The sequence below is a fragment of the Prionailurus bengalensis genome, chromosome B3 (genome assembly GCF_016509475.1).
Source record: "Prionailurus bengalensis isolate Pbe53 chromosome B3, Fcat_Pben_1.1_paternal_pri, whole genome shotgun sequence".
Taxonomy (NCBI): Eukaryota; Metazoa; Chordata; class Mammalia; order Carnivora; family Felidae; genus Prionailurus; species Prionailurus bengalensis.
This window is the reverse complement of record NC_057355.1, coordinates 135119581-135142727: the sequence shown is the minus strand read 5'-3', so window position 1 is coordinate 135142727 and position 23147 is coordinate 135119581. Positions and strand designations below refer to the sequence as shown.

At 47.0% G+C, this 23147-nt stretch overlaps 1 long non-coding RNA gene across 1 annotated transcript; it reads right to left on the bottom strand.

The window, feature by feature from the left end:
- Nucleotides 1-21559, bottom strand: LOC122469444. The gene is made up of 2 exons (XR_006293471.1): nt 21251-21559; nt 1-1483 (listed from the first exon to the last, which is right to left on the bottom strand). It is a non-coding gene; the product is annotated as an uncharacterized LOC122469444 (long non-coding RNA).
- Between the last annotated feature and the right edge of the window lie 1588 nt (nt 21560-23147).

Below are 23147 nucleotides of genomic sequence, written 5' to 3'. Positions count from 1 at the left end.
AATCTGTAACTACTCAGGCAATAATTTATGAGTTGATGGTGGTATGGGTTACTAAAGTGTTTTTTTTTTCCCCCTTAATTCCTGTGTTAGGGATATGTATGTGTGTTTCTTTGAGAGTAAAATTAACTCTTAGTTGGTCAGTTCTTGGAATGATTGGTCTCAGAACCACACATTAGTCCGGAACTATACTTACCCTACCCTGCAGGAAGTTTGCCACCTGAGATCATAATTGTACAGAAACAAATATATTCAGTAATAGAGCCCCATTCCAGAAGTACATATTGTGAGACAGATATAATGACACATGTCCTTTAAACCTAATCCTCTTATGCTGGGCCTAATATAATTTAGGTTTCAAGGCCATATGTATATATGGGTTACATTTCAGAAGACAGGCAATTGGTCTAAATCCAAATAAAAATGAGCTAAGTTTGGCCCCCTTTCATTTATATCCATCCATCAACAGCTGTACAGAGACGGGATGGCTCAGGCAGTTGTTCCAAAGGGTCTTTCAGTCCCGTTAAAGCTGCATCCAGAAACAGCTGAGGCCGAGCCAGGGTCTGCACTGCCTGAGGTCTCACAAACTGAAAAACACACTCTCAGACACGATTATGCCCTTCCCTGCTCTGTTTCCTGGTTAAGATTCTCTGAGATTTCATTTTATGAGTATTCCTGACCACCAGATGTTTGCGACTCAGGGCCTGCACCGCAAGCTCTTTATTACCTGTTGCATAAAACCAGTGACAGCTGTACATCTAGGCAGGATGGGGACAGTGTAGGGGACAGCGCACTCCCAACGCTGGGGAGGGGAACCGTGGCGGGCGCTAGTTCAGAGGCCGCTGTTTGCCTAGGTGATCGGTGCGCTGGGGCAAAGGGAAGAGCTCCGCAAGGGAGTTGCCCAGGAGGATGCCCCCGCGGGCGCCCTCAGAGGGAGACCATCAGAGGCCTCGGACAAACACAGTGAGAAAGTTAGGAGCTTCAAGGGGCCTAGGAGTCTCTCCTGACCAAGCAGTCGGCAGGTGGGACAGGGCCCTTGGAGGGTCCCGTTGTGCCCAGCAGCCAGACGCAGCGGAATCACGGTGCATTTCCATGGGAACGGCTGGGCAGCCCCACACTCAGCGGTGTGCTCCGTCTATTTCTATGGCACCTATCACCATGGCACCTACTTGCTCTGAAAAACACAGGCTAAAAACAGAACCTAAAGTAAAGGGGGGCAATCCGCTTCCCCGCAGTCACCTTCTGCAGCTGCTGTTACACTTTGGGATTGCTCATGCGGACCTTTTGCGTTCTGAGTTTCCGTGTTTTTGCTGTCGGTGGCTTTAAAAAAATAAAAGGCTTACTTACTATCAGCATCAGCATCATCTTGGGGTGATGTGGCCTGAGGCTCCAGGAAGTCTGTACTTACTTGCTGCAGGTGTAAAATTTCCAGCCAGAGGGAGCTCCTCTGAAGTGGCTCCTCCTCCCAGGGCTTGTTCAGGGCCTCCTGTGAGGTGTTTGGGAAAGTGGGGGAAAGCTGGGGGTTAGTGGACAGGGACAGTGACAGTGACATCAGTATACACAGATGACCCAAGAAAGGACCTGTGTTTATCCCAACAAGTGGATCACAAGCTCCTCTGGGAGCGAAATCCACAAGGTCAAATAGCTTCCCTGAAAGTTTTCCCTAAGTTAATGGCCACCCTTTATAGCACAGCCCTTAACCCAGTCTCTGGAGTCAGACAGAGCTTGAGTTTGAATCCTGACTCTGTCACTGGCCAGCCATGTGAGATCGGTGGGCAACCTCTGAGCAGATGGTTAACGTACTCATCTATAAACTAGGGCTGAGAAGACACAACCCATAGGAACAAGCCACTTCCTGTGATCTCAGCCTTCATGGTCGTTCCTTCATTTGTCCAGCTATAAAATGGGGAGAATAACAGCCTCGAGAGCTCAAAAGAGCTTTGTGACTGTCGAGGAGACAATATATGAAAAGCACTGAGCGGAGTACTCACAGCTGCTAGAGAGGAAACTGTGAGCAGGTGGGCAATGACAATGGCCAGGACAGAGTGCTCAGCCTGCCCTGGTTCTCCGGGCCTGACTTCCTGCCCTCAGGCCCTAGAAACAGGGCCCTCAGCCATGAGTAGCTTCCTGCTTCCAGACTCCCACATTTATCAGTGTCCTTGGGCACAACAGATGTGGCTAAGGACAAGCTCACTCTCTGCAGCAAGAGTAACCATGCAGAAGGGTCATCAACCTGGTACTTTCTGTGATACATAGGACAACAAAATTCTCACGAACTGGAGAAAATCCCAACGCAGTTCCCTGTTTGTAGGCTTTGGAGTCAAGCAGGCCTGGGGACTCAAGTCTCCCCCCTGCACATCTGTTGGCTGAGTGACTCAACTGAAATCCCTTCCCTCACCCATCTGTGAAGTGGGCTGATGCCTCCTATCTCAGAGAGAGGTTGGGGCATTAAAGGAGAAGATGTAGGAAGTGCCTCCAGCCCAGAGTCCACACAGAGTGGGCTCTCAGTAAATGTGGGCTCTCCTCCTCTCTAACCCCCCACTGAATGTTTTAAGGTACAGTAAATACTCTATTTAATGAATTAAGGGTTAGCCTTTATAATAGAAGGAAACAGGTGTGTTTCCTGAATTTGCTGAGGTGCTGGTAAATGCTGGTAAATGCTGAACTCCCAGGCTCACACAACACCCAGCCCAGGGTTGGCATGGCCCCCCTCCAGGGCCCCCGCTGCCCTTTCTCACCACCCCCTCTCAAGAACGCTCTGCCAAACAAGCCTGTAGGCTTGCTCTCACCACTGCTTACCCTTTCCTTTTTATTTTATGAAAGTAACTTCCCCCTTGCGAGCATTGTGGCTGTCTCCCTACCAAATCCCACCCTCCAAGAGGTCCCCCTTTCCACTTGAGGCTTCATGTGCTTCCAAGAAACTGGGCACGACTCCAAGGTGCTGGGGATGGAACATGTGGCCTGAGCTAAGCCAATCACATAATTCCAGCCCCCCCCTGCAGGCAGGGATTGGTTCATGGGTTCAATGCCACTTGGAACTGTCCGGAGAATAGGGAACAGAAGGTCTGCAGGGGCTGTCGATGTGAGGCTGGGCTGCTCCAGTCATTTGACTATCATAAGCAAAGCCAGCCTGTTGGCAAAGCCAACACATGAAGAACAACAACCAAAGCCTCACGAAGAACGGTTGCCGGAGCCATGGCGGCATTCATAGGCCTAGACCAAACTGTGTCTCAGACTTGCCCCGCCTCTTTCTTGGGTCTGTGAGTCAGTATAGTCCATTCATGGCTAAACCAATTAGAGTTGGGTTTTCCATAACACGAGGATACAAGCACCAGGAACATTACTTCCTCTTTAGAGTTCCAGAGCCCTCATCACATTCAGACCTCAGTTCCAAAGCCAGGTCTTGAAGAAAGCCCGCCTAATTCTATTTCCTCCTTTACCCCCAGCTCCTGTGTGTTGTTTGTTAGGAATCGACCACGTGTGTGACCCTAACAATAAAATCGGTCGTGTCTCCATTTTCCCACCGAAGACACTGAGGCCCCAGTGAAATCATTTTCTCCATGGCTACACATTTAGTAGTTGGTAAGATCAGGACTAGTCTAGAAATGAGGACCCTGTGTGATAGGTAGGCTATTAATAAGTTTTCATTTTTTTCTAAATATGAAATTTTTTTAATTCCCCATTTGGATTATAAATTTATTGAGTCCAAAGCTATTTTTTCTTCCTATTTTGACCATCCATTGTAGTCGCTTGAGACATGTTTGTTACCAAACGGCTAAGGGAGTCTCCTGGCCCAGGGGCCCGACAATGTCCAGAGGTCTGCTGAGTACCAGGCATTGGGTGAAGTGCTTGACATATGTAATCTTATATTTTTATTATTTTTTAAATTTTTATTTATTTTTGAGAGAGAGTGCACATGAGCAGGGGAGGGGCAGAGAGCCAGGGGATAGAGGTTCCAAAGCAGGCTCTGTGCTGACAGCAGAGCCCGATGCGGGGCTCAAACTCTCCAACCACAAGATCATGACCTGAGCCAGAGCTGGACACTTAACTGACTGAGCCACCCAGGGCCCCTGTAATCTTTTTTTTTTTTAATGGCTTACTGTAGGGGCACCTGAGTGGCTCAGCCAGTTAAGCATTCAACTTGCAGTTTTGGCTCAGGTCATGATCTCACAGTGTGGGATCAAGACCCACATTGGGCTCTGCACTGACAGCATGGAGCCTGCTTGAGATTCTCCCTCTCTCTGCCTCTTCCCCCTTTCAAAATAAATAAATAAACATAAAATGAAATGAAATGAAATGAAATGAAATGAAATGAAATGAAATAAAATAAAATAAAATAAAAATGGCTCATTTTAGGGGCATGTGGCTGGCCTAGTCGGTGGAGTATGTAGCTCTTGACCTCGGGGTTGTAGGTTCAAGCCTCCCAATGGGTGTAGAGATTACTTGAAAATAAAATCTTTAAAAAAACCCAGCTCATCATATTTATGTGATTCTTAGACCCGAGGATAAGTGGCCTTTTGCCAAGGCCTGTGAGCAGAACCCGATTGTACTGGAAGGGGAGGATCTATCCTGAAGAAGGAACACAGAGAGCCGTGGTCCCCTACTGTGGCACATGGCTGTGTGGAAAGGGCAAGGACTCTGGGTTTGATTCCCAGGCATGTGCCCCCAACCCCCACCCCCACTCTGTGGATGATGGCCAACCATACTCGGGAGCCAAAGAGAGATAAAGAAGTTCAAGGAAACACTGGCCACCAGGTGGGGAGAAGTTTCCATCCCATTCCTTGCCAAACATAGATTTGCTGCTGGAAACCCAGAGCACGCCAAGAAATGGTTATAGCCCAAGCTGCTCTATTTCCTTGAAGATCATTGTGTTTGGATTATAAGAAAGTGTTTTTCCTTTTGTCTCTGCCCAGCAAGCCGTGAACAGTTCCAGATCTGACAGCCTGAGCACTGGGTCTAACTTATTAAAGAAAGGGAAGGGGATATGCTGCGTGGCTCAGTGTGTATTTTCAATGAAGATGTGAAACTGTTCCTCAGACAAGCCAGGCTTTGCTCAGGTGTTGAGCGTCATCATATAACCAGTGTGTACCCCTGCTCAGGGCTCTTTGTCAGTCATGGGGAATGTTCTTCCTCTTTGGGTAAATGTGACAGAGCAGCACTTCTCTGTGGCTTGGGTGGGGAGTTGGGTGGGGAAGCCTGAGGGACAGGAAGAGATAAGATATCTGACATTTTGTCACTTCTTCTAATCTCCTCTTGCATTCACAGAAGGGGGTAGGCCCAGCAAGTTGTTCCACCCCAGGATGAGGCTTCTGGTGTTAAACAGTTCTACGTTTCTGCTGGAAGCCATTCAGTTTCCATTTATGGGAGGCAGTGTTCTCAAAGTATAGATCTCTAGGACACCTGCATCAGAACCCTGGAGCGCTTGGTAAAATTGCAAATTTCTGGCTCCAGAGGATTCCCACTGATTTAGGCTCTACCAAAGATTGAGAACCTTGGGTAGCAGGTGAAGAACATGAGTTTTAGAGTCAGATCAGTATGGACTGAACCCCAAGCTGCAGCTCCACTACCCACTACCTGTGGATCTTGGCCAGGTTATGTAACCTCTCTGGGTCTCCATTTCACCTGCACAAAGGGAATGCTGAACAATCAAGACGGATGGAGCTCATGTGGTTGTTACACGGATGAGGTGAAACATCACGTGTTTAGCCACGCTCGGCAGAAACATTCATTGATTGCATGGTAACTCTTCTTTTTATATAACAATACCTGTACTCAAAAAGTCTGAGGACTTTACTATTTACAAGAAATAATAAACTTGGCCATCACAAGCAGTGTTAAGAGTCCTACTAGTACTTTCCACTGGTACAGGTTTTGATAAGTCTACAGACCAGCACCCAGACCTGGAGGTGTCTTGAGCCACATGAAACGCCACCAGAACTCACATCTAATCCTCAACAGTGAGCCAGCCAGGAGAGGGCAGCAAGAGAGAGCCAGAGTCTAACTGTAGCTGTTCACATCACCATGCCCGAGTGTTAGAGGCACTTGGTGTGATCCTGGTTGGTACTAGTTTGAAAAGACATTGGATTTGGTGGAGGGAGATATGGTAGCATGGTTTTCCTGCTGTCTGGTGGCTGTCCCTCTGACTCTTGACTTCCATACATATCTACTTTAGGAAATCACACAAGCATCACTATATTGTAGGAAACAATAAAACTTTATTGAGATGTAGATACCGGGAGATAATCTAAGTCAGGGATTGGCAAATTCTTCTGCATAGCCTGTGAGTTAAAGAATAGTTTTTTATATTTTTTCTTTTTCTTTTTAAAGTTTATTTATTTATTTTGAGAGAAACAGACACAGTGTGAGTGGGGGAGGGGCAGGGAGAGGGAGAGGGAGAGGGAGACGCAGAATCCCAAACAGGCTCTACGCTGTCAGCACGAGCCCGATGCGGGGCTCGAACTCACGAAACCTCACGAAACCATGAGATCATGACCTAAGCCGAAATCAAGAGTTGGGCGCTTAACTGAGTGAGCCAGCCAGGCACCCTAGTTTTTATATTTTTAAAGCATTGTTAAAAAAAGAGGTGGAGGGGAACAATATCAGTAACAACAAAATAAAAATAATGAAACAAATAAATAACAAAAACAAGAACACTGTGATAGTTAATTTTATGTGTCAGCTTGGGTCGTGGGGTGCCCTGGTAGTTGGTTAAACCTTACTTCTGGTGTGTCTGTGAGGGTGTTTCCAGATGAGATAAGCATTTGAATTGGTAGACTGAGTAAAGCAGACAGCCCTCCCAGGGTCGTGGGCATCATCCAATTCTTTGAGGGCCTGAATAGAGCAAGAAGGCAGAGAAAGGGTGATTTTGCTTTCTGCCTGATGGGTTGAGCTGAGACATTGGTCTCCCCCTGCCCTCTGACTAGGACCTATACCACTGGCTTTCTTGGGTCTGTAGCTTGCAGCCAACAGATTGTGGGACTTCTCAGTCTCCATGATCCCATAAGCAATTTCTTCTACATTATATATAAGATATAATAGATAATACAGACATAATATATCTCCCCTACTGGTTCTGTTTCTCCAGAAAAGAAAAAAATAACAAAAAATTTATACCATGCTTAATGGTGAAATATTGAAAGCAGTCCCTTTAAGATCCAGAACAAGGCCTAGGAAGTCCCATTATCACCACATTCTACTGGTGAGTGTGGTAGAATAAGGGAAAAAAGAAAAGCAAATCAAAATGTGTAAGGATTGGAAAAAAAGGAAAAAAAACCTTCCGGGTCTTACGATTGCCTAGAAAATCCAACATTATCTGCAAGTAAATTATTAAAATTGGTATGAGAGTTTAGGAAGCTTTCCAGATACAAAACCAATACGTGAAAGTCAATTGCATTTCTGTTCATCGGCAACTGTTAGAAAATGTAATTTAAAAAGATACCATCTATAATAGCATGAGCAAATGCCAATACTCTAAATCTAACAAAAATTGCGAAAGGCCTTTATGGAGAAAATTGTAAAACTTTACTGACTTTTTACAACACCTATGTAAATGGAGAGACAGCATGTTCGTGACAGGAAGACTCAGTATTGTAAATATATCAGTAATCCTCACATTGATGTACGTGTTTTAGGCAATTCCAATCAAAATATGAACAAGATTCTAAAAAAGAAGCTCAACAAATGATTCCAAAATTTGTTTGGAAGAGCAAAGGGCCAAGAAATGCCAAATCATTTTTTAAAAACAGACAAATATGTCTCTTTTTGGCGGGAAGTTACCTTTCCTCTACCGGATATCAAGACTTGTTATAAAACCATAGCAATTAAGATTAAATGAAAGAACTCCCACAACTCAACAGCAAAAACAAACAAATTTAAAAAAAAAAAAAACCCTCAACCCAGTTAAATAATGAGAAAGGACTTGAACAGACATTTCTCCAAAGAATATATACAAATACAAACGACTAACAGGCACATGAAAAGATGCTCAGCATCACTAATCATTACAAAAATGCAAAGCAAAACCACAATAAAATACCACTTCACACCACAAAACACAAAAACAGAAAATAACAAGTGTTGGCAAGGATGCGGGGAAATTGGAACGCTTATATATTGCCGGCGGAAATGTAAAATGGTGTAGCCTCTGTGAAAACACTAACATTTACTCAAAATCATTACGTATCAAACTGCAATCACACTTCTGGGTATATGCCAAAAAGAATGGAAGGAAAGAACTCAAACAGACATTTGTACACCTATATTCATAGCAACTATTCCTAACAGTCACAATAGGTGGAATATTCACAAAATTATTGTTTACGGTATTTCACAATAGGTGGAAACAATCCTCATGTCCATTGATGGATGAATGGATAAACAAAATATGGCAGACACAGACAATGGAATATTCCAAAAAGGAAGGACATTCTGAAATACCCTGCAACATGGGTGAACCTTGCTGACATGTTTGTGAAGAAAGCCAGCCACAAAATGACAAATACCATATGCTTCCACTTCTCTGAGTTAGCTAAGATAATAAATTAATAAAGACAAGAGTAGAATGGTGGTAACCAGGGCTTGGATGAGGGGGGAGTGGGGAGTCATTGTTTAATGAGGACAGAGATTCAGTTTGGGATGCTGAAAAGTCCTGGAGATGGATGGTATGGATGGCTGTATGTTAAGCGAATGTACTGAATGCCAATGAATTGTACATTTAACAATGGTTAAGGGGCACCTGAGTGGCTCAGTCAGTTAAGTGTCCAATTTGGCTCAGGTCATGATCTCACGGTTCGTGAGTTCGAGCCCCACATCAGGCTCTCTGTTGTCAGTGCAGAGCCTGCTTCAGATCCTCTGCCTCTCTCTCTCTCTCTCTCTCTGCCTCTCTCTCCAGAATAGATATATATATTTTAAAAAGTAAAAATAAAAATGGTTAAGATGGGGAGCTCCTGGGGGGCTCTGTCAGTTGAGCGTCTGACTCTTGATTCTGGCTCAGATCATGATCCTGGGGGTTGTAGGATCAAGCCCCACATTGGGCTCTACACTAAGCGTGGAGCCTGCTCAAGATTCCCTCCCTCTGCCCCTCTCTCTCGCTCACACGTGCATGTTCTCTCTCTCCCAAATTAAAAAAATTTTATAATGGTTAAAATGGTAAATTTTAAGTTATGTATTTTTTACCACAATTTCTCAAAAAGATTGGGTGGTATTAGAGCAGGAATAAACAAACATATTAGTAGGGCAAAACACAGGAGCACCACTCAAAGTGTAGTCTGAACACTGCTTGTCATCTCTGAACTGTTTGCCATGGGCCAACCATCAGTACAGACGTGAATAGTAAGCGTTTGGAAACTTGGATAGCAACTTGACAGAGTACGTTTAAATTTGCTGGGTCTTGGGGCGTCTGGGTGGCTCAGTCAGTTGAGCGTCCGACTTCGGCTCAGGCCAAGATCTCACAGTGTGTGGGTTCGAGCCCTGCTTCGGGCTCTGTGCTGACAGCTCAGAGCCTGGAGCCTGCTTCGGATTCTGTGTCTCCCTCTCTCTCTGACCCTCCCCTGTTCATGCTCTGTCTCTCTCTGTCTCAAAAATAAATAAAACATTAAAAAATTTTTTTTTAATTTGCTGGATCTAATAATAAACAACTGGGGACTTTATTTTGTGTATCTTTTTGAATTTCATTTTTCTAGCAATTGATTTTTATTGTATTTCCCAAACCATTGTTCTGCAGTGGATTATGGGAAAAACTGGCATTCAACACAGAACGTTTGAGAGGTCGGAGGAAAAAGAACAACCAGTCACACATGGAAACTTGCTTTCTGATGGAGTGGGGAAAAAGGTAGAACTGGGAGCCGATCATCTTACAACAGTCACAAAAATCAAATCCAGGTAGATTAAATACTTAGAACATGAAAGATTTCATACTTCAAATATGAAAGACAAAATATGAAATTCTTAGAAGATAATAATAAATAAGATCTTTATGACCTCAGCTTGGAAAAGGTTTCTTAGACAAGAAAAATTTGGCGTGAAAATGAACAGCTTCTGTTCAAGTCACTACAAGTAAAATGCAAAGGCAATCCCAAACTGCAAGTAAATATCTGAACATATAGAACCGATATCAGATTGTAACCCTCTAAATCCATAAAGAGCTCTTATAAATCAAGAAAAAAATACCAACAGCCCGTTAGAAAATAGAGAAAAGACATGAACAGGCATTTCACAGCAGAGAAAAAGCAGTTGGTTCAAAAGCATGAAGAGAATTTCCAATCGATGGTAAGCAAATACATGCAAATTACAACCATAATGAGACACAGGCCATGCCCGTTCAACTGAGAAAGTTGACAAGAATGAGATCAACCAAAATATTGTCGTTGACTTCTAGTAAAAATACAGATTATTATAATCACGTGAGGGGGGAAATTAGCATTACCCAGTAGACTTGAAGGTGTGAGCACCCTTAAAACTAGCAATTTCATACACTGGTATACACTCTAAAGAACAGAAGAAATACATGCCAAGTGGGATAATCCCACAGTGGAATAGTATGTAGCGTAAAAGTGAACTACAGTGATTTGCATCAACATAAATGAATCTCAGATATATAATGTTTAATGAAAGAAGTCACAGAATATGTATTATATTCTTATTTATTTACTTTTGAGAGAGAGAAAGACAGAGTATGAGTAGGGAAGGAGGAGAGAGAGAGGGAGACATAGAAAATGAAGCAGACTCCAGGCTCTGAGCTGTCAGCAGAGCCCGACATGGGGCTCGAGCTCATAAACCGCAAGACTATGACCTGAGCCGAAGTCAGACACTTCAGCGACTGAGCCACCCAGGTGCCCCTATCATATTATTAAATATAGCATTAAAATAGGCATCCATGCTCTACAAAATCAAACAATATACTGCTCAGAGATTTAAGAGTGTGTGTGTGTGTGTGTGTGTGTGTGTGTGTGTGTGCATGTGGGTAATAAAACTGTATGGAAAAGCATGGCTGATAAACATAGAATTCTGTAGAGGTTCTCTTCGATAGAGAGAGGAGTGTTGACTAGGGAGGAGCATTCAGAGGCTTCTAAGAAACTCACACTGTTCTATTTTTTAACTTGGGAGGTGGGATGCAAGTGTTTGTTTCACTGTTCTTTAAGCTGAGCATATGGCTTATATGTATGTATGATACATTCCACAATAAAAAATTAACATAAAGGAAAAAAGGCCTCTCAGTGATGGGTAAGGATGCAGAAGAAGGTCAAATCCTCTGAGGGTGCGAGCGAAGGCTGGGCAGGCTGCCATGCTCTGGACCGAAAGGAAAATGCAGATCAAGAACCTGCTCAGGGGCCTAGCTCCTACACATTTATTTTTGCCTTTCAAGCATTTTTTTTCCTTTCAGAGACTACCTTTCCTTGCAACCCAGAGGGGCTGTCTGGTGGGCATGTGACTCAAGACAGCTAAGCGGGATACTTCTGCTTTTCTGGCCTCAGTGGTTAATACAGGGATGAACAGAGGTCCCAAGCCAGCCCAGTCAGAGTCAACCATGTCCTTCTGTTGGAACAATCAAGAAAGAGGTAACATTACTATATGTAAATGCATGGCAGGCCCAGAGCTCCATGAAATCTGTCTGAAAATGAAGCTAGCAGAGAAAAAAGCAGAAAGGAGGACTGGAGAGTCACAGAGGGGTAGAGAGAGGGGTAAGAGAGAGACAAAGTCCTCATCCTGTCATTCGAGTGTCTTGATCCAGCCATTCCTGATACCCATTATGCAGACAGTTGCAGATCTAGTTGCAATCAAAAGTGTGCTGTGTGTAGTGTAGAATTTTGTATCATGAGCAGGGGGTTACAAGGGGCAAGCCCTACTATGTGGAATTGGCTGTGCTGGGGTGGGGACCAGGGCCGTGTGGAGCTCCCCCTCCCTGACCAGAAAGTAAGCAGTATCTGCTACATGGAGCAAAGCTGCTAAACTCTCTCCTGTTGGGTCTGGGGAGTCAAACCACATGCTCAGTGAGGTTGGAAATTTAAAGAGCGTATATTTTAAAAAGCTGGGCTCTGGAGTGCATTGGCTACTTCTTCAGACTTTAGTAAGGTTCTATAACAAAAGACATACTTGAATCTCAGCTGGCCTTTCTGAAAGCAGAGAAATGGGAAAACAGAGCCACGAGATCCTCCTTCTGCCTGTGGCCAGTGATTCAACTGAGCTGAGAGCCAGAAAATTATCTTTCAGGATCGCAGAAGTCAAATCCCTGCCCAGGCCAAGAGAAGGAAAACACAGTGGGAGATAAGAGAGGAACACTGGAGAGGGCCTCTTGTCCTCCAGCAGCTCTTGCTGGGCCCTCCCTTCCTGGCCAAAGTGACCATCCCCCCCCCCCCCATAGACAGCGGTCCACTGGGAAAGAGCCTGAGGGCAAGTGGTCAAATCAGCCCTGCCTCTCCCCCACTACTCAGCGTGTCCAGGGCAGAGGCCAAGTGGCTGTGCGTCTAAATGAAAGCTGGCGGAGGGAAGAGCACAGAGATGACTGTTAGCAGACAGACATGGTGAGGACAAGGTCCAGATTCCAGAGCATGACTGGTGTTCCAGCATTGGTTGCCAGCTTATGGACTTATCAGAAAACTAACTGCCCAGCAACTGTCTCCAAGTTTAAACAGTCATACTGCCAGTGACACCCCCGTCTAGCAAACCACAGCATGAGATTGCTCAATTGCTGGGTCCAGCCCCAGACCTCTGTCCTCAGGTCCTCATCTAGTGGCCTGCTAGAGTATACGGTTTCCAGAAGGCGCATTCTCTCTGATGCCACTCATGGAGGGTAAAGAGCAACAGAGAGTCTTCCGGAGAGCAGAACCCCAGGCACCCCTGGACGATTGAGGAACTCAGATCTTCCAGCAGATATGAAGTGGTTTCTTGCCAGTTCTCTTCTGTAGAATGTTGGACGAGTGGCCACAGTGTGTGCGCTGTAGCCCCATTCCCTTTAATAAAGGCAAGTGGTTTTTATTTTTTCTCTCGACCATTAAATGCTGGGGTGTTTGACTTGACCACTTGCTCTTAATAACTGACAGATTATTAAGAGTAACATCCAGACCCGACCAAGAAGAATGCACATCCACCAGCTTGGCTGACATGTGGGCAGCTTGTACCATGTTGGGGTGGCACATTTCTGAAATTGTTTGTATGGGGAAAAATGTTTGCATGGTGGTACATTTCTGAAATTGTTTCTATGCTAGGCAGTCAAGGGGTACAGTGTAGTGGTTATCTATTACTTACTTTCTGCCCTATAATTAGTTGAATTATGCCTCCTCCCCCCAAAGATATGTCTAAGTCCCAATTCCCAGTACCTGTGAATGTGATCTTATTTGGGGAAAGGGTCTTTGCAGATGTAATTAAGTGAAGGATCTCGAGATGAGATCATTGTAGATTAATCAAGTCGGCCCTGAATTCAATGACAAATATCATTATAGGAGGACAAGACACCCACAGAACAAGAGAAACACAGAAGGAGCAGTCATATGACAGTCAAGGCAGAGACTGGAGTGATACAGCTATACGCAAAGGGACACCAAGAACTGCCTGGGGTCAAAGAAGCTGGATCAGGCAAGGAAAGATGATTCCTCAGAGTCCTTGCAAGGAGTGTGGCCCTGCTAACACCTTGCTTTCAAACTTCTGCCCTCCAGAACCGTGAGGTAATATCTCTCTGTTGTTTTTAGCCACCAAGTTGTGGTAACTTGTTGTGCGGCCCCAAGAAACCCATACATGCCCAGACATTTTTAAGACTGTCCCTCCCCTGGTAGGGCTGTCAATCACTATCTCAGACCCAGGTGACCAATCAAAATACTCCATTCCCAGGATCGTGCTGTTTGCCTTGGGGATGGTCCTTGCAATGGACTGTTTGTCTGTTCCCTAAATTCATATATTGGAATCCTAACCCCCAAGGTGATGGTATTAGGAGATGGGCCTCTGGGATGTGATTAGGTCGTGAGAGTAGAATCCTCATGAATGGGATTAGTGCTCTTACAGAAGAGACCCCACAGAAGAGTTGCCTTTCCCCTTCTGCCTTGTGAGGACGTAGTGAGAAGATAGCTATCTGTAAGCCAGGAAGTGGGCTCTATCCAGACACCAAATCTGTGGACACCTTGATCTGGAACTTCCCAGCCTCCAGAACCGTGAGAAATAAATGCGTGTTAAGTCCCCCAGTCTGTGGTATTTTCGTTTTAACGGCCCAAACAAACTACGATAGCCACATGACCCAGAGTAGGCAATTAGAGGTACCTTTTGACTCTGTATAGTTGTTGGGAAAGAAGAATTTCTTGTCCTGAAATTGCTAGATGTTAAGGGCAATTTCTGTCCCTCCATAGAGAGCTTGAGAAGGAAGCCAGCTAAGAAGGAAGCAGAGCCAAAGGTACACAGGGAGAGGCATGCCTTGATGATGCTATCCCTGACCCTAGAAACAAGCATATCTAAATACAGATCTCCCTCTAGCATTTTTCAGCCAGAGAATTCATCTTTCTTGCATAGGTCATGAGTTGAGACTATCACTTGCAAACCCTGGGTCTTGATTGGCACATTCTGTGAGATGCCAGCCAATCTCCTCAGTCATGGGAAGCCCAGACTCAGGGGAGCACCAGAAGTAGAGGTCTTACCTGGTGACAGGAATGAGGCTCCTGATATCTCTGGCTCTCATGGTCTGGGAGATGGGACCAGCCTAGTTCCACACGGCTGGCTAGCCAGCCAGTGCCGTATTCGAAATGCTGAGGCGACCACCAAAGACTAGAGACAGAATCTCGGCTGTTCCGGAGAACAGATTTGGCAGCAAGTAAATTTCAAGCACGGCAGCTAAAACTATCATAACAAACAATGAAAACTTCTGTAAAACGAGAAGATTTGCTTCTGTGCCGCTGGAGAATTAGAGCAAGACACAAACAATCTCTCTGGAGCACCATGCTTTCCCTGGCCAGGGCAACATCACCTCCCCCCAAAGCTTTCTCCAAACCTTCAGTGCTCCTGGCTGAGGAAAGTCACCATTCACAAAATGTCCGGTCCACCGTAAATTAACAAGCAGCTACCCCCCCAGAGACCCTATTTCCTCCCTGAAACCTTGAATCCTGCTGAACTGTCAACCCCTCGGGCCTAATGCAATAATATAATGAATTCAGAAACCCCAGAGAATAAAGGACCCCAGGGCATATGCAAAAATACCGTGCACGCTGACAGCCCAGAGAAAGGAGGCAGCGGGGAAGAGGGGCAGTGGTGCTTCCTTTTGCTCAGCAACTTGGGAGTGAATGAGGAACGACGAACTGCTCTACCCTCAGCTGACTGGCTGCACAGCTTCTACATGTCTGATTGTCAAGGTCAAACCATGCTTCTATTAAAAAACTGGAGACACCCTGAAGAGCTTTTACAAGGGACCTTAACTTGATGCCTCAGGCTTCCTGAGTGAGAATTAAAAGTTTCTGAAACAAATAGTCCATGCCTTTACCATTTGTAGAGCACCTTGTGTGTGCTTCGGCCCTGGAGCTGCTAACGGGGAATCCGGTGTGTGAAATGGTGACAGCCGTGCCAGGCAGCCGTGGCCTGTGAGATGCTGCCCGAGCTGAGTTTTGACAGACAACTGGAGATCAGCACCAGGAGGAAGGCAGAAGGTGCTGCAGGTGAAGGCATGTCGCTAGGCATGAACCTGCACCGCCCCGCGTGGGGTAAAGATGGAGAGGGGCTGTAAGGGTAGACCCGGAATTATCAGGAAGGGTTGTGTGATTAACTGAAGGAGCGTGAGCTTTATCCAAAATCTCTGGGAGCACTGAGGAGCAGGAGGATGCCCTGAGCCAACAGCACTAGGGGGATGACCCTGGCAGTGGAGGATGGAAATAGAGGCGGTCCCTCAAGGGCCCTTTGCCATAGCTGTGTGAGAAGCAGTACGGGCTTTTCCCCCAGTGGTAGGAGAATGAGAGGCAGGGAGATTCAGGAGCTGGAAGAGCTAGAGTCACCAGAACATGATACCTGCTCAATGAGAGGCAATGAGAGGGATGCATCCAAGATAATTACTAGACTTCTTTGCTCTGACATGGGCAACTGGGGTAACGGTACCGTTCCTGACAACTGGGGGCATAAGGAGAGGGGCAAGTCTTGGAAGAGCCTGACGAGGAGTCTGGCTTTAGAATGCTAAGCGGGAGGAGCCTGGGGACAGCCAGAAGCAGTAGTCCAAGAGAGGCTGGACACTCAGGACCAGATGTCAGGAGGGAGAGCAGGAGAGTGTCGGCTCATATATGGTTGAGGACACCAAGGGACAGGGTGAGAAGAGCAGTGGGTGGGACAGAGAGACCCTGGAGACATTTGGGGAGTAAGTAGAACAGGAGGTCTCCATAAGGAGATAGGAAAAAAATATCCAGCAAAGTAGGGTGGAAACCTAGAGAGCAAAGTCATCTGGGAAGAGAGGCTCAAAATGTGTGGGTGTGTAATGGTACCAATGCCCTCGAAAGATGGAGTCATTCTAGGGAAGAAAAACAACAACTAGATCTCGGGAATGGCTGTCTTTCATGACGTTAGTCTGGGCATTTGATCATGGGAACATACGCCAGACGGGTGATGGCGGACTGAATGGGCAGGGGGGCAGTGTCAGCAGCCAGTGTAGATGATTCTTTCAAGAAGCCTGGGCTGCGAAAGGAGAGAGAAAGGGAAACTGAAGGCAGAAGTAGACAGAAATACGGGTTCGAGAACAGGGTACTATTCAGATTGGAGAGCTTGAACAAGTTCAGGTAGTGATGAGAAATACTGGTAGGCAAGAAGCTGAAGATGTGAACAAGAGAACAGAATGATTGGAGGGAGGAGGGGAGGGTGTCTCTAGGGGAGATGGGAGAGTGTCTGGAGCACAAGGAGAAGGTCGGCCGTGGGCAGGAGCACACCCCTTCCCTAGCACGGGAGGAGTGGAGAAGCAGAGTAGGAGATATGCTGGGGGGATTGCCAGAGATGACCTTGAGAATTTCTTGGGGCCTTAAATTGTGTTCAGTTTTCTCAATGGACAGGATGGATTCCCTGTCAATGACAGTGACAGGCAATGAAATGGAGGTTTAAACAGGGTGGATGAAAGAGGAGCAGCCAGGAGGAGACACCAATAATAATGGGACAGGGGAGGCCTAGGGACATCTGGGAGGGCTTCCAGGCAGCCTTGGGAACCTAGTACTCTAATGGTCCAGACAGACTTGGCAGACAATTCCTCCAGCTATAGTCAGAGCCCAACAAAGGAGCAGGGCAGAACTATTCCAGAAGTGGGGTTCCACCGGGTGGGTGCACAGAGAAGGATCAGTGGGCAAGGGTGATTAGAGAGAGATGCAGGTTAGCGCAAAAAATCCAACCACCACAGTCAAGTGAAGCCAACCCCTGAGTTTATAACAATCACCGTTTCAGGTTTTTAGCACAGGGGACCACGTCTCTCCTACATATAGGCTAGATTCCCTCTTCAACACAAAAAGTGTCTGGAGGCCGATGAAATAATAATGGAAAGAGCAAAAAGTTTTAGAATCAGGTAGATGTAGGTTTAAAAGCATCCTTACCATTTCCCTCTCTGAGCTTGAATTTTTGGCCTACAAAATATGAAAAATACACGCTTTGCAGAATTTACAAGGATTAAATGAGATGGTTAATGCATGGTACTCCTGCTAGGTTGTAAACTCCATCAGGTGCATGTTTTGTTACTTAATGCCTGGACTGCTGCCTTGAGCAGGTGCTTGGCACATAGCAGGCCCTCAACAAATACACATGTCCTCCTTCATCTGTTAGCCAATATACCTCAAAGTACCTTCTCTGTCCCTGGAGTAAGCTCCCGCTAGACCATTGATATGCCTTTCTTTGACCCAACCAATAAGTTACTTGCAATAATGAGAATGGAATACTGATCCACACTTCCTTTCATTGAGCCAGGCTGCTACTTAAACTAGTGCTTTCAGGAAAGTATGTATCACCGAAGTTGAACTAAAAGACTACAGAGCTCTGGGACCACGTGGCTGCCCATCCATTCAGCAAACATGTGGCTTGATTTCTTTCTTACAGTCCTGCGGGCTCATAGATAATCCTTGATGAGGTGGGGAGAAGGTTCCCTCTTCAACACATGCAAGGATGAGCTCTAGGAGAATGGAAGGACACAGGGACCCTTCCTTAATCAGCCACCCCAGACTCAAGATCCCAAGGAAGAGTGACTCTCTGGAGACAACAGAGTGTGGAATTTACATTGCCTGTTGGGGAAGTTGTCAAAAGAGCCAGAAGAAAATAAACAAACAAAGAGAGCCAATGCCACTCTTGCTAGGAGGTTTGGGCAGTAAGGGGACAGGCTGCCCAACCCTGCAGACAGGCAGTCTGACCAGCCAGCAGGAGATACCCATGCTGCCACCAGGGGTATTTATCTGAAACATGAGCCAAGAGCTGTCCCTGGGTTTTTCTAAAGAAGAAATCCAGGAGCAAATCAGGCATCCAGTCGGAAGTAGAGCTCAGGTGGGCTAAGAACCCAGTGACCATGAACTCTTCCCAATTTCCACTCTCCCTTTCTTCCTTTTAGTAACAGAATTCCTAGGTTTTAGTTGGGCATATTTAGTTGGCCTAGCTGGAGACTACATTTGCCAGACCCACCTGCAGCTAAGTGTGCCCACGTTCTGGTCAATGAGGGATAGGAGTGAAGGGGCATGAACAGCTTCAGAGTTACAACATTTGGAAGGGGGCCGTTTGCCTGCAGGCAGGAGCAGAAAGGAGATATAATGCTGGGGAGCTGTAACTAGGCAGAAGAGGGGGACACCCTAGGGGATGGGAAGAAACACAACACAAGGAACCTGGGTTCCTGAATGACCCTGTGGAGCAGAATTGTTTACCTGTCCTGGACCGACCGTCTACCTCCAAGCTAGCAGGTGAGAGAGAAATAATACACTTCTATCCTTTTTGAGCAAATGTATTTTGGGGCCCTTTTGTTACAACTTAGCCTGTCGCAAAGGTACCGATAATAATAATTTTAGTACTGATAGTAATATTTACTGAAAACTTACAGTGTGCCAGGTGTTGTTCTGAACATTTTGCATGTGTTATCTCATTTAACCCACACAACACTCCCTAGATAAGGGCTGTCATACCCATTTTACAGGAAAGGAGGCACAGGGAGATTCAGTACTCTGTCTAAAGACTCACAGCTACCGAGTCGCCTAACCAGGAGTCAAGCTAGTAGTACTCTGGATGGACATCCTACCCATGGTCATTATGCGTTTCCAAGCCTAGCTTTTTATAATTCCACGCAGTCTAAGGGACACAGCTTACTTTTATTAACTTTTCTTCACAACTGCTGCAGGACCAAGGCATTTAGTTTCTCTACTGTCGGTTTTCTCCAAGAGAGCACAGGAAGGGGGCCCAAACTATCCACCTCACGGAACTGCCGGAAAGAGAAAACGAATTCGTGCATGTTGCAGAAATGCTTTAAAAGCTAGAAAGTGTGGCATACATGACATATTGCCTTCAGGCAGGCTGGGAAATACTTAAACCAAAATAAGAAAATGCACTCAAAAAAATTTTTTTAAATGCAAATACCATCTCGCAATTTGGCAGATAGCCTGGAAAGGCTGCGGAGTCTGTAAGGAGAGGGGTACACTTGGTTTTCTGCATCTGCCATCCTCAGATGAAAAGGGGAGAGATTAATTGAAATTAACTGAAAGACAGCATACCTGTGTGCCTGGCACGTGCATGTGCGCGCGCGCGCACACACACACACACACACACACACACACACACACACACACAGGCTCAACAGAAGAGAATCATGATCGAGACCAGGAGTAGCAGCCGTTTGCAATCAATGCCTGTGGGAACCCGGCAGGTAACAGAAGTTGGGGAGTGGGGGTGGGGAGAAGACAAAATGCTTGCGGTGTGAGTGAGTGGGGACCTCCGCGAACACGTGCAGCTCCAGCTTCAGCTGCCCTTCTGCAGTTTAAGCCTGGGGTGCAGACCTTTCAGAGTCACGCGTGAAACCTCCCCACTTTCCAAGGGTGCTCAGGTTAATAAATAAAACACGTCAGGGGCCAGCAATTGATCTCTGGGATCTAGCCCCCGCAGCCAGAAGTCACATCTGGCTCTTGAAGATGCTTCATCGTTATTATGGACAAGCTACCATTCGGCTTCCTCTCCGCGAACCCCGTCCTGCCCTGCCCTGCTCACCCCATGCCACCTTCCTCTTCCTTCTTCCTCATCTTCACTCCACCCACCGGTAAAGCCAACTTTCTCTTTGCTCCCTACTCTTGGACCTCCCCTTCCCTTCCTTGTAGCTTGTACCCAGTTATCTTGAAGACACAAAGTAGCTTCCCTCCTCTGCGTGCCAATCAATGCCAACCTTCTCTCTGCCAACATAATCTCAACCTGCTCCCCGCTCCCAACGCATGATAATTTTCGCATACATTCTCAGGCAGTAAGGTGGATTATAGTTAGCTCTCAATTGTCTGTAATGGAGGAGGGGGCAGGGCAGCACAGATGACACGAGAGAAGAGACACCCGGAAGTCACAAGGCTTTGCCTTTAGCATTTGGTGGCACACACGGGTCAGGGGCATGCCACCGTAGCCACCTGTGCCAATTGGTCCTGCCCCCTCCCAGTGGAGACTGAGTCAAGCGGACTCAAGGCCTGGAGAAAGTCTTGAATAGGATTAACAGAGCTCTGCCTCCAGCCAAGGTGGAGGTGATGTCCTGGCTGCTGTCTCCCCTCCACCTTTCCCTCCTCAAAGTCCCTGCCTATGCCCTGCAGGTGCCCAGGGAAACTTGGGACGCCGACTGCCCCGCATCTGTCACAGCCCCCACAGCCACCCCCATTTTGGCCATTAGCTTCATTGCCTTGTTCCAGGCAAGCTGGTGGCCCAAAGACCGACAGTTAAACTGACAGGTTTCAATTTCACTTTCTCTGCTTTCACCACGGGACCAAGGCGTTCTCAGGACAAGGACACGGACCTCAAGGCCCCTGCAGGCGGAGGGACAGAGTGCAGAAACACCACTCACACCTGAGGTGTGGGCAGTCATCAGGTGTTACCTGACCTGTGCTGAGCCCTGAAGTTCAGAGCCCCCTCCCCCCTATCCCCCAACCCAGGAGAAAGAATTTCAGGGAATTTTCTGTCCTGCTCACTGGCTTGGCCAGGCTGTCCCTGGGTGGGCTGTGGGCAGAGCCTGCCCCTTAGCTGCAGGGGTGTGTGTGTGTGTGTGTGTGTGTGTGTATGTGTGCATGTGTGTGGTGTCCTGGGGGAGGGGCCATGCGGTGTTCGTGCCCTCCTGACTTACTGTTTGTTTGGGACGTCTGGACTAGGGCTACAAACAGTTCCTCTCTTTGTTTCCACGGCCTCGCAGAATGTGTGCTTCCCCCAAAAGGCATAAAGGTCCCCTTTCTTCGGCTTGCCGGCGCCACCGCCGCTGGGGCCGGCCTGCGGGGCTCGGGTCTGCAAGCCCAGGCCGGGCCCAGCGCTGACTGTCGCAGCCTGCAGCCTGTGCTCACGTGGCCCGTGCAAGATGGCAGGCGGCCTCCCGGGGCCTCCGTGGCTGGCAGCCAGCTCCCCTTCTTAAAGCTGCAGAGCCTCCGGAGCCGGGAGCCCAGTTCCCTTTCCCCCTCCCTCTCCCCTCCCCCCTCCTTCCTGCAGGAGTCAGCCTGACCTCCCTGGAAAGGGGGACGCGTCACCCAAGGGCTTGGGGGAACTTTGAAAAACTCCTGATGCCTGAGCGGCAGCCCCAGAAACTCTGCAGTCCTTCATCCAGGGGTTCGGTCTACCCAGGAGAGTCTCATATGCAGCTAGTCCCGGGAGTCACCTTAGAGCTTCTCTAACTTCAGTGTGCTCAGGAATCACCCTGGAGGATCCTGTTGAAATGCAGATTCCGTTCTGGAAGGTGTAGGACCAAGGTTCTGCATTTCCAGCAAGTTCCCGGGAGATACGGTTGATTCTGCTCCCCAGACCACGCGGAATAGCAGCGGTGATGGTTATGATGACGTTTTGGGGGTGATGATGGGTTCGGAGCTGACGGCCAAGAAAGAATTCTTGAAGATGTCTTTGGTGCAAAAAAGGTGATTTTGTTAAAGCGCACGGGCAGGAGGACCCTTGGGCAGAAAGAGCTGCACTGGGGTTGTGAGGAATGACTGGCTATGTACTATAGAGTTGGGGAGGTAAGGTCAAAAGGGAAGTTTCCAAAGAGATTTTCCTGTGCTGAAAAAGATTCACAGGATACTGGAGGCCTCGCTATTGTCAAGCTAAAGTTGTTTTCCCTCTAGCAAAGCATTAACATTAAGGCGGTGGGGGGGTTCCTGGGGAAATGTTTTCTCTGTATTTGCCTCAAGTATTTGTCAATGGGCTGAAGGTTATAAGGAAATTTAATTTTACCTGCCATTTCTTTCTTGCCTTTGTTCCCCATATCACTGAGGAGGAGATGTTGGGGCTCAGGAAACTGAGCCTACCAGTTTCTAGAGATTAAGCAATTGATAAGGTTGCCTTTGTCTTGTAATTTACTAAGATATTTGTGAACTGATGGAGACTCATGTCCTGCAGGACTGTGATCTCTATCAGTTAACCATTTGTTTTCTTTCCTTTCCTTTGGTCTTGGGCAGCCGGGAGTGCCTGAGAGACGTCACACACCTCCCCCCTATATTTGTACTTTGCCCTCAGCCTGCCTTATGGTCCCTCATCAGTGGGATCTGCATCCTGCCACCCACGCCTGGAGGCCTTGGTAAGATTCTCTCTAGGTCTCATCACTCATCCTGATCAGCTGTTGGGAGGGTTAACTGAGATAAGCATGAGGCCCCAGAGCAGCACTCAGGCCTCAGAAATGCTCAGTAGATGTTGGTTCTTAGGATTTTCAGCTGGATGCCTCCTTCAAGGGTAGAACAGGATCTGCTTTCTTCCCTGGCTTCAAAGCCCTCAGAACTTCTCTTTTGCCCCAGGGTTGAGCCCAAACACCACACGAGTTCCCCTCTCCAAATGATCCCTGCCCACATCTGTGGCTTCACTGCCTCTGCCTCTCACACATCTCCACACCCCCACCTCAAATCCCAAGTCACACACGTAAGCCAACTACAGGTCCTTCCTTTCATCTCTGGGCCCTTGGGTGACCCTCCCCAGGCCTGGTTCACCCTTTCCATCCTCTGCTCCCTCTGGCTAATTTCTTCCCTTCCCTAATGACTTGGCACAGGTGTGAC